General features: G+C 36.9%; 1 pseudogene; it reads right to left on the minus strand.

The window, feature by feature from the left end:
- Nucleotides 1-3474: 3474 nt before the first annotated feature.
- LOC126008579 (probable RNA polymerase II nuclear localization protein SLC7A6OS) lies at nt 3475-4392 on the minus strand (annotated as a pseudogene).
- Between the last annotated feature and the right edge of the window lie 12611 nt (nt 4393-17003).

Consider the following 17003-nt stretch of genomic DNA (forward strand, 5'->3'; position numbering starts at 1 on the left):
TTAAACATTCAGAATTTTTTGGTTCTTTGCAAGGACAAGTATCAATGGTTTGCAAAAACTCCACTAGAAACTCTGAGATAGAGTAAATCTAGAAAGTACAGTCTGAGAAAAGGGGAACTTTTTTTTTTTAAATAAAATTCTATTACCAAGGTATCTGCAACAGGATTTCCAGAAGAATAACACTATTTGCATCAGAATCTTGAACTATTATAAGTTCTTTATTTTTGATATTCTGCAAGGGCTTTTGCTCATTATTATAAAATTCTTAAAAAGATATTTACATGAAATTCTCCTTCCACTCAAGAGAATACCAACAGTCATCAAGGAAAAGAGACCCTCAGAATAAAGATCATGCAGATGCAGTGAGTATATGGCTTTTGAATTGCTAACCATCTTTATAGATAAGTTGTATATACTTATCTTTATATATAAGTTGTATATATAGTTGTATATATAAGTTGTATATACTTAGTATATAGCAGAGAAATATGCCTACCTATTGATCACTTTCATATTATGAAATTTCAAATATGTTAAATCAGACAGAAATTACCATTCTTCACTTAGACATGCACAACTACAGAGCTCATTATAATTATATTTACTCATGTAAAAGTCTCTCTGGTTACATTAATATTATTTTGACCATTTCTTTATGATTACATATTACAATTTAGTAGCAATTCACTGGAACATCCCAGACCAAAAGCAGTTCTTTTTAATTATTCATACAAGCAGAATAAATATAAGTAAAATGCAATTTAAAAGATTGAGTATAATGAAGTTTGACATAAACTAATTAAGTAAGACAAATGCAGAAAGGTTTTTAATTAGCCTTTAAAAATGTCACTTATCTTGTGACTTCAAGTCTTAAGAAACAGCAGGGCACATGGGTGTCAAAGAAGGCATGGCACAGAACATCTGTGTACAAAGAGAGTTGTTAGAAACACAAGAGAATATATTAGGCAGAGTGATTATGACCTTGTGTTCAAGAATCCTTCCCTAATTTAAGGAGAAACTTAATATAATAATCTCTTCTGCTGGGATTAGCTATAATCATGTCATTTTGTAGGGAAAAGAATAAGTCTGATGAGAAATAAAGTGAGTCATATTTTCTGACATGTCCCAAGAACTGTGTGTTCTTCCAAATATATGTATGCATGCATAGATATAAAATGTACTTTTTTATGCAAACCAAAAATAAGATTTTGTTTGAGATGTTAGTACTTGTGTTTTTTTTTCTCTTTATTTGGATATCTTGATTACATAAATGATTGTGATAAGGTTTCAGTCCTATAAAGATCACCCCTCTTCACCAGTGCAACATTCCCGCCACCAAAGTCCCAAATCTCCCTCCATCCCACCCCACCCCCACCTGTACTCCAGACAGGCTTTCCAGTTCCCTCATTCATTCACTTGATTATGGTAGTTCTCAGTGTAGTTATTTCTATAACTGTGCTCACCACTCTTGTGGTGAGCTTCATGGAGTGAGCTGGTGTTCCAGCTCTCCTCTAATTGTCTCTGAGGATTGTTACAAAAATGACTTTTATTTTTCTTAAGACCCATAGATGAGTGAGACTATTCTGCGTCTCTCTCTCCCTCTGACTTATTTCACTGAGCATGATAGATTCCATGTACATCCATGTATAGGAAAATTTCATGACTTCATCTCTCCTGACGGCTGCATAATATTCCATTGTGTATATGTACCACAATTTCTTTAGCCATTCGTCTGTTGAAGGGCATCTTGGTTGTTTCCAGAGCCTGGCTATTGTGAATAGTGCTGCAATAAATATAGGTGTGAGGAAGGGGTTTTTGTATTGTATTCTTGTGCTCCTAGGGTATATCCCTAGGAGTGGAATAGCTGGGTCGAATGGGAGCTCAATTTCCAGTTTTTGAAGAAACCTCCATATCGCTTTCCATAGAGGCTGTACTAGACGGCATTCCCACCAGCAGTGGATAAGAGTTCCTTTCTCTCCACATCCCCGCCAGCACTGATTGTTCTCATTCTTTGTGATGTGCGCCAATCTCTGTGGTGTGAGGTGGTATCTCATTGTTGTTTTGATTTGCATCTCTCTGATGATTAGTGACGAGGAGCATTTTTTCATGTGTCTTTTGGCCATTTGTATTTCTTTTTTATCAAAGTGTCTGTTCATTTCTTCTCCCCATTTTTTGATGGGATTAGATGTTTTTTTCTTGTAAAGTTCTGTCAGTGCCCTGTATATTTTGGATATTAGCCCCTTATCTGAAGGATGTTGGGTGAATAGTTTCTCCCACTCAGTGTTTTTTTATAGGTGAGTTCTTACCAAACAAGTTTCGTTTGACCTCACAATATTCTTCAAGAAGGGCTTTAATAATTTTTACTTTACTGCTACATTTAAATTTAGAGAAATTTCATAAAAATTCTGGATGTCTATATTACATTCACCACTGGAAGACAACATGACCTTAAGTTTCTATTTCTACATAGCACAAATATTGGCTTTAGCTATCAGATAATTTTGCTGTTTATCCTCTATTTAATTTGTGGTACCTATTCTGGATGAGTAAAATAAAGAAGTGAGATGTGAGAAAGATAAATTTATCAACTCATTCTATGGTTGATACTATTTTGAGTCTCATATTCTATTTTATTCAAAAGTTTCAAACCACATTTAACAGAGGTTCAGAGAGAAAGGGTCACTCCACTAGGGTCACACAGTTCATGGTAGAGATATTACATTTAGGTTTATTTCATGGAATAATGTGGAATTATGATATCTGCCTTGCAAGCATATGACCATGAGCTTAAGTTCTCCATGCCCTACCTATGTTGAGTTTGATCTGAAAGCATTCATTTAAGAGACTGACACTTACACTATCATTTCTAGCATCACAGTAATTTGAGTCTGCACCACATTCTTAAATCAAAGATGAATGTGAGCACAACAAAAAAGAAGTATAAATCAATAGTACCTAAAAAGGTGTGTAAGCTCCTTCATCGGGAAGTATGAATCTTGTAGAGCTCGTGTGAGCATGTCAAATGATCCTAGACCAGCACCACATCAACTTCTGTGACTTAATTAAGAGTGTGAACCCTGGTGCCAAAGTGATAGTACAGATAGATGTGTGTTGGTCATCCCAACATCAATAGTAGTACCTCAATAATACCAAGTATAGAGAGATTAAAGTGAGGAAATTTAAAAAATCAATTTTGGCTTTCTGCCATTGTAAAATCCTACCTAAAAAAACCAGTGACTTTGGATTCTTGTACTTATATATTTGCCTTTCTAAATTGATTACTATCTCCAGCATTTTTTAAATGACAATTTCTTGCTTGGATCTGGTCTAAAAAAGTTAGAAGAAACAAACTACCAAATGTTTATTAGTAATTGCATATGAAATCAATGCCCTAGTCATAGCTGGCCCTAGTTTATACAGGAATGGAAAGATAACATATACCTACAATTCTAAATGCTGTGTATGGGAAGTCCTTTATAGGTAGCAGAACCCACTATAGAAGATATAGTGATATGCTTTCTGCATAAACAGAACATGCACAACCAGAGGTAAACTCCAGCCTTCATTGTCACTGAAACTGCTGATGTCATAGTAAAAATCATTTGAGACTCTGGAATCATCTTCATCACTGTCATCCTCATCTGGGTGATCATTGCACCAGTTATTTTCACTGTTTTCATTGTCCTCATCCTCATAAATGTCCTTTGATGGCTCATCTTATTCACCATCTCCCACTCCTGGCTGTAGGGTTTCACAGAGAGGACATTCTCAATCCACCCAGGAATGTAAGTCCACCCAGGTAGTAAATGTCATACTCATAGTTGTCTTTCTGTTCCTTCTGCGGCTCAACTCTGGGACCATCCTCTGATATTGTCAACTGCTCCCGGATCAGTTTTATGGAATTACAGAGGATCACATCTGGGTTGGAGGGCGTGCAGGACACTGGGGTGGTGGTGCCTCCTTCCTCTGAGTTTCCTTCCTTTACATCTCTTTGTGTCTCCTTCCTCATAGACCAGGTCAAACTGCTGGAAGCCAGGGTCCTCAGAGCGGCTTCTGGGTCTCTCAGGCTGTCCTTGGGCTCCAGGCAAGCCAAGCACGACCCCAAAGAATGGTGGCTGGAGACCACTTGGGAGCGACTCTCCCGCTTAATATGATCACAGCAGATATGCTGTTTGCTGCTCCCTGAAGGGTGCAAGGTGGCCCAGACAAGTGGCTGGAATGGCTCCTCCTGGGAGCCCACGGTGGCCACCAACTGGAACACATCCTTCTCCACTGCACTCTCTAGAACCTGTGGAAGAGTCTTTTGCGTCTCAGACTGTTCTTCCCACATTGAAGGAGTTGATAAGCAAGGACCAGGGCTTCAGCAGGTTTGGAGCTAGGCTTTCCCTTCATGCGCTGAACAACTGTGCAACTTCCTTCCATAGTGTTGGCACCGACTCCCTCTTTTATTTCTTGAAGAAGTGTTTTGTAGCTTTCTTTGTATAGGTCCTTCACATTTTTAGTTAAGTATTTGATTTAAGGTATTTGAGTTTAGTTAAGGTATTTTAGTTTCTGTGGTACTATTGTAAGATTGTTTTTTAAGGTACATTTTTTCTCTATCATTATTGTGTGTAAAAGGCCTGTGCCTGATCATTTTGTAGCACACCACTTTACTACACAAATTTATTGTTTCTAGAAGCTTTTTGATAAAGTTTCTAGGATTTTCTAAATATAGTATCATGTTTTCTGCAAACTGTGAGAGCTTGAATTCTTCCTTCCCTATCTGGATGCTCTTGATATCTTTTTCTTGCCTAATTGCTATGACAAGTACTTCCAGTAATATGTTAAATAGGGATGATGAGAGGAGGAGCCTTGCCTTGTACCAGATTTTAGAGGAAAGACTTTTAGTTTGTTTCCATTGAGTATAGTATATGCCATGGGCTTGTGGTAAATGGCCTTGACTATATTGAGAAAAGTTTCTTCGATTCTCATCTTGTGAAGAGGTTGGTTTTTTTTTTTATTATGAATGAATGTTGGACCTTACCAAGTGCTTTCTCTGCATCGATTAATATGATCATATGGTTTCTATTTTGTTGATATGGTAAACTATGTTGATAGATTTACATATGTTAAACCATCTTGCATCTCTGGAATAAAACATACTTGTTTCTGGTGTATGACCTTCTTTATAAAGCATTGGGTCCTATTTGCTAGGCTTTCGTTGAGGATCTTTGCATCTGTTGTCATCAGGAAGGTTGGTCTATAAAACATCTCTGTTTGCTTTTTGCTACCTATTGCTTTTGCTAACTATTTGGTAATGCTTCTGTTCTTCAATTTCCTGGAAGAGCCTGAAAAGGTTTGAAAGAATTTGTTAGTGAATCCATCTGGGCCTGGGATTTGGGGAGACTTTTTGATTACTTTAATTTTCTCAACAGTGATGGGTCTGTTTATATATCCTACATCAACTTGGTTCAACCGTGGATGATTATTATAACTGTCCAAGAATTTATCCATTTCTTCCAGGTTCTCTTGTTCAGTGGCATAGAGTTTCTCAAAGTAGTAGCTGATTACCCTTTGGATCTTCGTAGTATCTGTAGTGATTTCCCCTTTTAAATTCTCATTTTTTTTTAAGTTTCTCTCTCTTCCTTTGTGTGTTTTGCTAGTGGTTTATTGATCTTGTTTTCTTTCCAAGAACCAACTTTGCTTTCATTGTGTTTTTTAAATTGTTCTTTGGATTTCCACTTCATTGATTTCTGCTCTAAGCTTTGTTATTTTCTTCTGCCTAGCTATTTTTAGTTTATTTTATTGATTGCTTTCTAATTTTATAAGCTGTGTCATTGTTACTTATATAGGTTCCTTCTTCCTTCCTGTTGTATTCTTGCAAAACTATAAATTTTTCTTTTAGTACTGCTTTTGCTTGTCCCATAAATTTTGATCATTTGTGTCTTCATTCATATTTGTTTTCAGGAATCTTTTGATTTCATCTTTAATTTCAGTCTGACCCACTGGTTGTTCAGTAGTGAGCTGTTTAATTTGCAGGTGTTAAAGTTTTTCCTCTGTGTCCCTTTGCAGTTCACTTCTAATTTCAGAGAATTGTAGTAGTCTGTACTACAATATCTATCATCTAGATAGGTAGTCTGTACTACAATATCTATCATCTAGATTTTATGGAGGTATGTTTTAAGGGCCAGCATGTGGTCTATCCTGAAGAATGATCCATGTGCATTGGAGAAGAATGTGTATCCAGTTTTCTGGGGGTAGAGAGCCCTATATATGTGTGCCACTTTCTTCTATTTCTCCTTTCAGAGCTAGTATATTCTTGTTGGGTTTCAGCCTTTTGACCAGTCAGAGGTGACAGGGAGATATTGTGGTCTCCCACTATTATTGTGTTGCTATTGATGCATTCTTTCAGATTTGTCAGCAATTTTATTAAATCTTTTGCTTCTACTTCACTGGGTGTATATATGTTTTGGAGTGTGATTTTTTTCTGTTGTACATATCACTTGATTATTAGGAAATGACCCTCTCTGTATCTTGTAACCATTTTAAGCCTAAAGTCTATATTGTCTGATATTTGTATAGCTACCTCCGGCAATTAATATAATCTTCTGAGCAGCACCAGAAGACTAAGAAAACAAATGCAAAACAAACAAAAAACCCCACTCAGTTTCTTCATTATTTATGTTGCTAATTTTTGACAGATAATTAACATTCAAAGCCTTGTTAGTATGAAGTGAGAAAAGAAGTGTACTTCAGAAGCAGTGTCCTGTTTCCTGGAGCACAGACCTAGTATACAGGATACATAGTATACATAGAGGTAAATAGTCCATGTTACTTCTTGAACATTTTTTTTTATTTTAAATTTGTCTTGCAAGTATAGATTTTTGAGACAGTAGAGAATATTTTAGGACATGCTGTCTCAGACTATGCCAGAACCTCATTTTCTGTTTATTCCTCCAGGTCCACCTGCATTAGCTGCTACTATGTACCATAGTGGTGATCCTGAGAGCTTGGGGTGTACAATGAGTCTAGAATAATTCAGTTAGTTTAGGGCTGGCAGTGCAATGGAGAATTTACTGAGAAATTTTGTGACAACATCGATCCATCTTAGAATCGTACTTGAGTAGTTTTCAATGTAAAATTTATAATACCTTGGACTTGTCCTTGAATTGGGATTGTGGGTACATAGGAAAAAGACATTCTCCCCTAATCAAAGCTTGGAATTAAAGGGTATACCAGCATATAATAAACGTCTCTTCACCTATATAAATATCTGATTTTAAAGTAAAATGAATTTTAATAAAATCTAAGTTAAGGAGTCCCTTTAATTTAATTATTGGATGCCAGGGCTTAAAATGTTAGACATGATTGGGGATGTGACTCAGGGCTTTCCCTGCATAAAGCCTTTGATTTAGTCCCTAGTACCAAATTAAACAAAAATATAGCAACAAGTCACACTAACTACCTCTCTCACCTTAAGTCCTTTGTAACAGAAAAATAAAAAAACTGGAATACATAGTTACATTGCAACATTGTAGGAGAAAAGTTTTATAGGCCAATTTAAAAGACAAATGTTGCACTGTGAAGAATATGCAGTGTAACAGATGGACAAATTAAATATCTATATTTAGTAAAGAGATCTAGTAACAAATGGCAAACACAACAATATAAAAATGTGTGAACAGGTAGTTTATAGAAGAGCAAATCCAATATGACAAGTGAATTAAAACCTTTTAAAATGATTTTATTAAATTAATTAAAGTAATTTGTTATTGTTGTTGTTGGTCTTGTTACTTTAGTGTACATTGATTATATTTGTGTGCTTGGAAATACTCCTCTGGATGGTTTAATTGACTACATTTGATTACAATTTGGATTACAATTAAAGTCAGGGTCTCACACATACAAGGTAAGTGCTCTATATCTCTCGAAGTGAAATGATCAAATTTTTAAAAAGTGATACTCATACTTTGTACATCTATTACAAAATACACTCTTCAGCAAGAGAATAGATTTCTCTAAAAATGAATATTTTCCTTTTTTTATATACATGAAAGAACCCCAGAAAAATAGTAAGATACACATAGAGCTTTAGAGGTTATCTTTGATTGCTTAGTTAAAGCAGAGGAATTATGAAGAAGTGATAAAAGAGGGTATATGGAGGAGGAAAAGAAAAGTAAGCAGATCGAAATACTGAATTTTGGGGGAAAGATTAGAAGATTAGTGTCTTCCTTGTATATAGAGGTGGCAGTTACAGGGAAAAGCTGACATGTAAATGTTTTATTTTATTTTTTTTTGGGGGGGTCACACCTGGCGGTGCTCAGGGGTTACTCCTGGCTGTCTGCTCAGAAATAGCTCCTGGCAGGCACGGGGGACCATATGGGACACCGGGATTCGAACCAAACACCTTTGGTCCTGGATCAGCTGCTTGCAAGGCAAACGCCGCTGTGCTATCTCTCCGGGCCCAAATGTTTTATTTTCAAGGTCATCTTTATTCTGCTCTCAGGACTCCTCCCATAAAACTACTTTTACCAAAGCTATATTTTTGAGTATTAGACTTTCCCCTGTCCTATAGTTCCACCTTTGAAATTTTTCATTAAGTTCTATAATTTGAAATTTGTTTATTTCATAGAATGAGTCCCTCTATTCAATTAAATATACCATTCCTATAAAAAGTTGTTATAGTTTCTTAAGGTAATCTTATTTAAATACATAAATTACTTTATTTAAAGAATATGTATTTCATAGTTGATCATAATATGTTTCCAAGTAAGTGGGAGTGAAATTATTTTTTTAAAAAAGGAAAGGAAAAAGTAAAAGAGCAACAAGAAAATTTATGAAAATAATTGCATCTCGCAGTAGGATTAAGCCCTTGTCAGAAGCTTTACTAACTCTTGTTGCTAGTTGATCTTTCTGTTACTTCTTTTGTTTCTAAAAATTAGATGGCTTCAAATACATGTTAGCATCTAGATGAATGTGTTCCTATTAGGATAAATGTATTAAAAGATTTAGAATCATGCAGCTGCAAATCATGGAATTCCAAGCACCGAGGCTGATACTGTGACTTTTGTGTGATATGTTTACATTTGCCAAGGCTTCTGAAAATATGAGAAGGCAGGGGGAGAGTGTTTGTTCTTAGTCAAACAAAGTCTTGGTGATATCAGTCCAAATATTGGCATACCTGGAGTTTTGGTCAGATTGGTGTCTTTGCAGGAGCTGCAGGTGAGTGGTGAAGCTGGGTCGTTGGTAAAATAGTGGTAGTAGGTGGTTGGAGCAGCTGGCCTGGCATCAGCCTGGCAGGAACTTGGCCAACTTCTCCTCCCTAAACTGCCAGCTTTCAGCTGCATGGCCAGTGCACCCATAACTTTTTACTCCTTTGTTTATAGCTCTTTTGAGAGTAGATGGAGCTGGTTAGATGCAAGCATAGCAACTATGTTCGGGGGGATTGATTTCCACTCTCTTAAGGTAACCTTGTAGCCCCAAAGTCAAGCCTATATTATGCCTAAAAAGAGACATTTCTAAGCAGAAATAAGACACAGCTTAATTATGGAAACAAATCACAACCCAAGTCAGGAATTTTAGTGGTAGTCAGTAAAATATTTCTAATACACTGGAACTGGAAGAGGGGACACCAAATGAGTTTAGTTGCTGGTTTAAATTATGCCCATAGGAAAGGTACCTAGTCAGAAGTGATAATGAAATAGCTGGAGTCCAGATAACATCAGAAAAAACAACAGTCTACAAAAGGTCCAGTGACAAGATTTCTGAATTTATACACTGAACCAGGCATTGTGAGAAAGAACAAGTGACATTGTACACAAGTAAATGAGAGGACTGGACATTTGGCAAGGGACCCAGATCCATCGACTTAAATTGTACAATAAACTCTAGCTTTTAATCTTCCAAGATTTTATTTGTTTTGGGTCCACACTTAGTGATGCATATAGGTTACTCCTGGCTCTATACCCAGGAATTACTCCTGGATGTGCTCAGGGAACCATATGGGGTGTCAGGGATTAAACTGGGGTTATTCAGATACAAAGCAAGAGCTCTACCTGCCATAATTTTCTCCAACCTCCAAATCTTCCCAAGTTATGTTTGTAGATATTTCATATAATTCTTAAGAACTCACAAGAACAGGAAAATACACTTTTGTGCTAAAATTCCGATGTGTAATCACAGTGGATGAGAGATTACGTTCACTGTGAGAGATTCTGTGGTCAGTGAGTCACCCTCAAATCACAAGCTGATACCTACTCCTCCTTGCCCAGATAATGATGTTATTTATAGGCAGATTTATATGATGAATCTGATTATTTACTTTTGGGAAATAATGAAACTTAATTTCCCTAGCACCAAAATAGTCCAAAGAGATGTGCAGAACACTTTTTGTTGTTGTTGTTGCAATACAAATCCTGAGCTTTTTGGAAAGAAGAAACTGTGGCACCATCCAGAGAAGGATGGACCCATCCACAGAAGAAGCTACAAAAGAATGCAAAATTATAAAAAGATCATCAGTGATGTAAAAATGGATTTACGATAAGACTAACACTGCAAGGTTTCCCCGTGACAATGTCCAGATTACTTTTCTTTTTTGGCTTATATATTCAAGATTTTTTTGATATATATATTAAATAGTTATTGAGACTAATGTAAATTACAAGTCTTTCACGTTTGTATTCAAGTACATGGTGACAGTGAATTAGGGCCAGTCCCACCCCTAGTGTTGACCTCCCTCACCATAGTTCCCAGCATGAATCCCATACCTCAATCCTTAGCCGACTAGACTGCTAGTGTAATAGGCCCCTTTTGTGTATAGCTTGTTGTAGTTTGGGTCTCTTGATTCTATTGTCATTGACTTTGGTTTGGGTATTTAGGTTTGACCATTTTTTATTTACACTTAATGCTCTTGATACCACTTGGCTCCTGGGTCCCATCTACATTCCTCCCCCCCGCCCCGCTCAGTTTGTAGGAAGACATAGAAATATGATGCAGACAAAATGATTCATGTTCTATGGTTCTTTAAAAAAATGGGTGGGATCCCCTGTCTAGAACTATAAATATAAATAAAATTAAAAGAAGAAAAAAAGAAAAAGAAAGAAAAAATAGAAAAATATGGTGGGGCAGTTGTGCAAGTTTTTTGTTTTTGTTTTTGTTTTTTTTACATGGACAGTCAATATTGGGGAAATTAGAAAGGGAATTTCCTTTGCTTCAGTGATACAGGGTGTCTCTACACTTGAAGCATACTGTCATGAGACTGACTACAGGCTCCACAAGTTAGTTGTCAAAACCTAAGGTCTTTCTTTATGGTGCCAGGAAACGTTCTGCTCAGTTAAAGTTGTCAAAGTCAGTCCTTTGTAATTAGAGATCTTGGTTTTTGCACAGATCCTAGGACGAAGTCTAGGATAGAGTCTTTATGGTACCAGTTGCGATTGTTATAGTCAATCTTCTATAACTAGTGATCTTGGTTTTTATGTATGTAAAATTCCAGAAAAAAATCTTTCAGAAGAATTGTATAACAATTCCTCCCAAAAGCTATTCAAAACTGCTCTTCAAGCCTTCACTATATAATATTTCTGTTTATTTCTATGCCTCTTTACTTACTTGCTCTTCACTCTGAAAAAGCTTGTGCTTCTTTACTTCTCTTTTTTGTAGGGTGTATTTTTGGCCACACAGCTTTAACAAGAAATCTAGCTCTGTGCTCAGAAATCACTCCTGGCAGGCTTGGGGGACCATAAGGGATGACAGGAATGGGTTAGTTCCCGGTCAGTCCTGGTCAGACATGTGCAAGGTAAATGTACTACTTGCTGTGCTATTGCTTCAGTCCCTCTTTTAGTTCTTTTGAACTCATACCATTTGTTGGAGAGGTGAGATATCATATATGGAGGTGCTCATAGTTTACTCCTGGTAGGTCTGTGGTATCATAAGAGGTGCTGGGAATTGAACTTGGATCATCTGCATGAGAGCAAACACCCTATTTTCTGTATTATTGAGCATACCCCCAAACTAGAATTTCTTTCTCCCTTTCTCTCCTCTAATGCTTTTCTAAGTCAGTTTCTATAACAAACAAACAAACCTATCTCACTTCACTGTTTTGCTTCTAGCTAAAATTCCATTGAAGAACAAGCAGAGGACTTTGAATGTCTTTGCAGAGGATAGGACTGACTTCTTTCTTTGAAAAGAACAATTTCTTGCTCTGGCCTGAGTCCACAGCTCCCCAAGAAATTGCATAGCAGGGATCATCTTCCATGCTATGTAGAACAAGTACTCTCAGGCACAGCTTGGCAGCTACCTTGAAAGGCTGGAAGGCAAAAGTATCTTTACTGTGAAGGTGCTGGGACCACATTTTACCAGTTCTAATCCAAGCCAAGCATTCCCCATGCTTTGGTATCTGAAGTGCATCAAGCTGAGAAGTGAAAGCACTATTTTCTCCAGTCTACAAACCTCAATATCAGTTGACTTCTAGTCTTCAGAACTGTCAAACAAAATTATATTTATAAACTGTCTAATCAAGAGGTTTATTTTTTATAGATCTATAATAGAAAAACAAATAACAAAAAATAGCAACCAAGTGACACTATAGCTTAGTTTTAAAGAGTAAGAAATTAGATGATGGGGTAGACTAGCAGTTCAAATGTCCAGATCACAGTCATCTGGAGAGGGGATTAATTAAAACAGATTTCCAGGGGACAGAGCGATTGCACAACAGGTAGTGTTTTAGCTTTGCATGTGGCTGACCCGGGTTTGATCTCCGAGATCCCTTATGGATCCTTGAGCCTGCCAGGAGTAATTTCTGAGCGCAAAGCCAGAAGTAAGCCTGGAACACCTCTGGATGTCATCTATGCCCCTACAAACAAAACAAAACAAAATACAAAAAGGACCCCCAAAACAACAAAATAAAACAACACTCCCCCAAAAAACCCTCTCACCAGATTTCAGGTCATGATACAGAGGAAAAGAAGGGTGGAATGCCAGATAAACTAGGACCTAATTACTAGGTGATTTAAATTTAATAAAATCTGATTATTTTTACTCTTATCCATATTTAAAAGATATCCAATCAAGAATAGATAATAGAGCAAGACTAGAGCAGGGAAATAGTAGCAGATAAAGGAAGGCTCTTGGATGATGGACTCTCTTTGTATACTGACCTACTCCCAGACCTATAATCAGGCATGGCTCTTTTTAATTTGGGGGTTGTGTGTGTGTGAGGGGGGCAACTCCTGGCTCTGCACTCAGGAATTACTTCTGGAAGTGCTCAAGGAATCATATAGGATGACAGGAATAAAACCTGTGCTGGCCACATGTAAAGCTAGCATCCTATCCACTGGACTAATGCTGCTCCTTTTGGGCAGCAGCGTTATGCTATATGCCCATATAGCAAGGTACTGAGCACAGGATTCTCACCCAGGAGCATGTTACCATGGCTAGAAACTAAGGAAAAAGGAGATAACAGAGAATCACTGGGGTATAGTTTTTTTCCTAAGAGGCAGAATAGAAAATATACACTGGATTAAGAACAGTGCAGAGACAAGATCTGTACAGCGAAGGCAACAGGAATCTAGACCAGAGAGAGATATGAGTTAGGAGACTTTGTACACAGGTTAAGTAAAAGGAGAAGCCTGGACATTGGGAAGGGATCTGGACCCATCTACTTGAACTGAATAAACTTTTATTAAGCACCTGAGTTTTGTATGCCAATCTTTGACACACTCTCAAGAACCCACAAACATAAGGGAAAAAAAACCCACTTTTGTGGCCATAGCTCCACATTCAGAGTTTTTAATTCTGTAAGGACAGGATGGGTGGGTACTAGAAATTTTCATTTTTAACAAATTCTTGCATTCTGAGACTTGTATCGGGGTCTCAATGTGAGAATGACCCACTTTGAAATTGGATAGTGAAACTTGAGGCCAAGGACCTTTTATTGACTGCAGCTGTGAGGAGGGAGAAGCTACAGAAACTGGGAACTACTTCAGGTCTGATGACATGATTTAGCTTTTTACATTCTCCAAATTTTCAATTCATCTACCTGTCAATTCTTTCAGATGCAAGAAAAACCCACCTATCTTAAATGAGAGTTAAACATCATGAGCAATAATGAGATTTTATACTAACGAGGCTTTATTGCTACCCATAAAAAACAGACCACTCTGATATACAACAAAGCTGTCCTGTCCTAAATGAGAGGAACCCAATTCTGCCTGCCAGAATAAATATATAAGATACATTTTGTAAAGCAGTATCTTTCATTTTTATGTTGTTTGTTGACATTCTAATTTTCTGAATTCAACAGCACATCATTAGTGGGTTTCTGGGTAATTTTCATATCGTTAGCAAGAATAGAGCCCTTCCTGTGGCCACCGCAGTAATTGATCTAAATTAATCTTTTGAGCATTCCTGCTAAATAGCCATGTTCATCCTATTGATGGGAACCCAGTGACTATCAGGAAAAGGGCAATTAGACTCAACATATGCTAGCAGTTAGAGAGCAAGAACCAACAGAATACATTTTCAGTTACTTTATGCCTTCACAATTTGAGCCCAGTTAATGTAAAATTAATGTAATTCAAGGATACCAAAATCATTGATTATGTTTATTATCTCCTGGCTTACTATAGTTTCTTAATTCCTGCTATATTGGACACCAAAAGGTTTATGGTAAAGAGCATTCAGGGCCTGCTCTTGTATTCTATTTCTTACTCATCCACTGCACAGCATATAAAAATGGTCCCCTTCTCTATCTATCTACCTACCTACCTATCTATCTATCTATCTATCTATCTATCTATCTATCTATCTATCTATCTATCTATCTATCTATCTATCATCTATTTATCTATCTATCTATCTGTTTGTCTGTCTGTCTGTCTGATGATTGTCTTTTTTGAGAAGGTGCAGATGGGGAAAATTAAGAATAATTCTGCTTCTATATTTTGATATTTTTCAGGTAAAATTTATGTAGTGTTCTGAAAGTGTAAGACAAATGCCCTACCCAATATGCTATCGCTCTGTCCCAAAGTTTTTTTTTTTAAACACAACCATTTATTTGAACAGCCAAGAAAAAATGTATTCAAATTCAACAAGGTATTGTACTTTGAAAGTAATTCTCTGTGCATATTCTTCCACAATCACATTCCATGAGGAAAAAACATTAATGTCATGAACTTTTTTTTTCATATTTTTTCTTTTTTTTTTTTTTTGTTTTTGTTTTTGGGCCATACCCAGCAGTGCTCTGGGGTTTTTCATGGCTATGTGCTCAGAAAATTTTCCAAGCTGGCTAGGAGAACCATAAGAAATACTAGGAATTGAATTTTGCTTAAATTTCATCTTTGAAGTCTGCATTGGCAATGCATTATTCTACATAGATCTGCAGGAGTGTGTAGATGCCCTTGTAGGTAAAAATGGTGTTTAACTGGCTGTTACCAACATTGTAACTATTTAGAGCCTCCTTGAAGAACTTGGGAAAAATTAAAGCTGAGTAAAGTTAGGATTTGATGCCATGATTTGGAGCTTAAGCACTTAGCTATCGTTGCAGGTTGGAACTCCTGAAACAAATACTGATATGGAACTTGGTCTTCAAGGACTTCATAAAGAACTGTTAGAAATTGGTGACCAAACCAAATTGAACACAGAGAGAAGTTGCCATGACAGAACAAGATGGCATTCTGTACTACCTTTTGTTCATCAGAGACATGTTTATTGGGTTAATTAATTACTGTTGGGGCTGGTGCACAACAAGTAGGGCATTTGCGGTTTACTCAGGTCCAATCCCTGGTATCCCACATAGTCCCTGAAGCATGCCAAGAACTATTTCTGAGCTCAAAGCCAGATGTGGTCTATATCTCCCCTCCAAAAAATTGCTGTGTGTGTGAGGGAAGGACAGAATAGAGAGGATATTGCTATTAAATACAGAAGTCATAAAAAAACTGACTAGAGATTTACTCAAAGATACAGAAGACAATAAGATGTATCTTGTAGATGTATGAGAAATTGCAAGTATAGGTAAGTCAGTGAAAAGCTGAGGAAGAAAAATGTCCCATGTTTCTTTGCTCTAGCAATCCTCTGCAGGCTGCAGGCTTCTCTCTCTCTCTCTCTCTCTCTCTCTCTCTCTCTCTCTCTCTCTCTCTCTCTCTCTCTCCACTCTCTCTGTATGCATAGTATAACAAAAATTTTGCATACAATGCAATGTGTTGTGTGTTCAGACTTCATCACATGCATACCACTGAGGCCTTTTTTGTAGTATTTATGTCCTAGTGTTTGTTTTTGTTTTGGGGCCACACTGAGCAGTTCTTAGGGATTCTGTCTGTGTTCAGGGATCACTCCTGATCCTGGATCATATGGGATGCTAGCAATTGAATCCAAATTGGCTACATGCAAAATAAATGTCTTACCCACTATACTATACATTAATATAAAACAAAAATGTTTCTGTGTAATTCCTGAAATAATTTTATGTGCCAACAAGAATATATCACTGGGACTAGAGAGATAGTACAGTGGATAAGATGCTTTCCTTCCATGTGGTTGACACAAGTTCAATTTTTGATATCCCACATGGTCCCCTATGTACTGCTAGGAGTGATTCCTGAGTGCAGAGTCAAGAAAGACCCCATGAGCATCACAGGGTATGACACAAACACTATATATCAAGACTATGGAAAAACTGAATTGCAAGTATTGACAATATATTTTATTTTAAGCTTTCAGTGAGCTAACCAACATTTCCATTGATTGAAATTTCCTTTGATTTCAAACATTTCATTTTTTCTTTTTCCTTGTTTTGTTTTTTTGGCTACACCCTGGAGTGCTCAGTTGTTAGTCCTGGCTCTGAGTAAAGGAATCATGGCTGGTGGTGGTTGGGGAACTCTATGAAATGTTGGAGATCAAACCCAGGTTAGCTGAATGCAGAGATAACTTCCTACATGCTATACTATCTGATCCTTGATTTACACCATTTCTGTTATAATACTATTTTCTTGGAAGATTAGCACACAACATTAGTAACTTATTCCTTGGTGCCA

This window comes from Suncus etruscus, chromosome 5 (assembly GCF_024139225.1).
Source record: "Suncus etruscus isolate mSunEtr1 chromosome 5, mSunEtr1.pri.cur, whole genome shotgun sequence".
NCBI lineage: Eukaryota > Metazoa > Chordata > Mammalia > Eulipotyphla > Soricidae > Suncus > Suncus etruscus.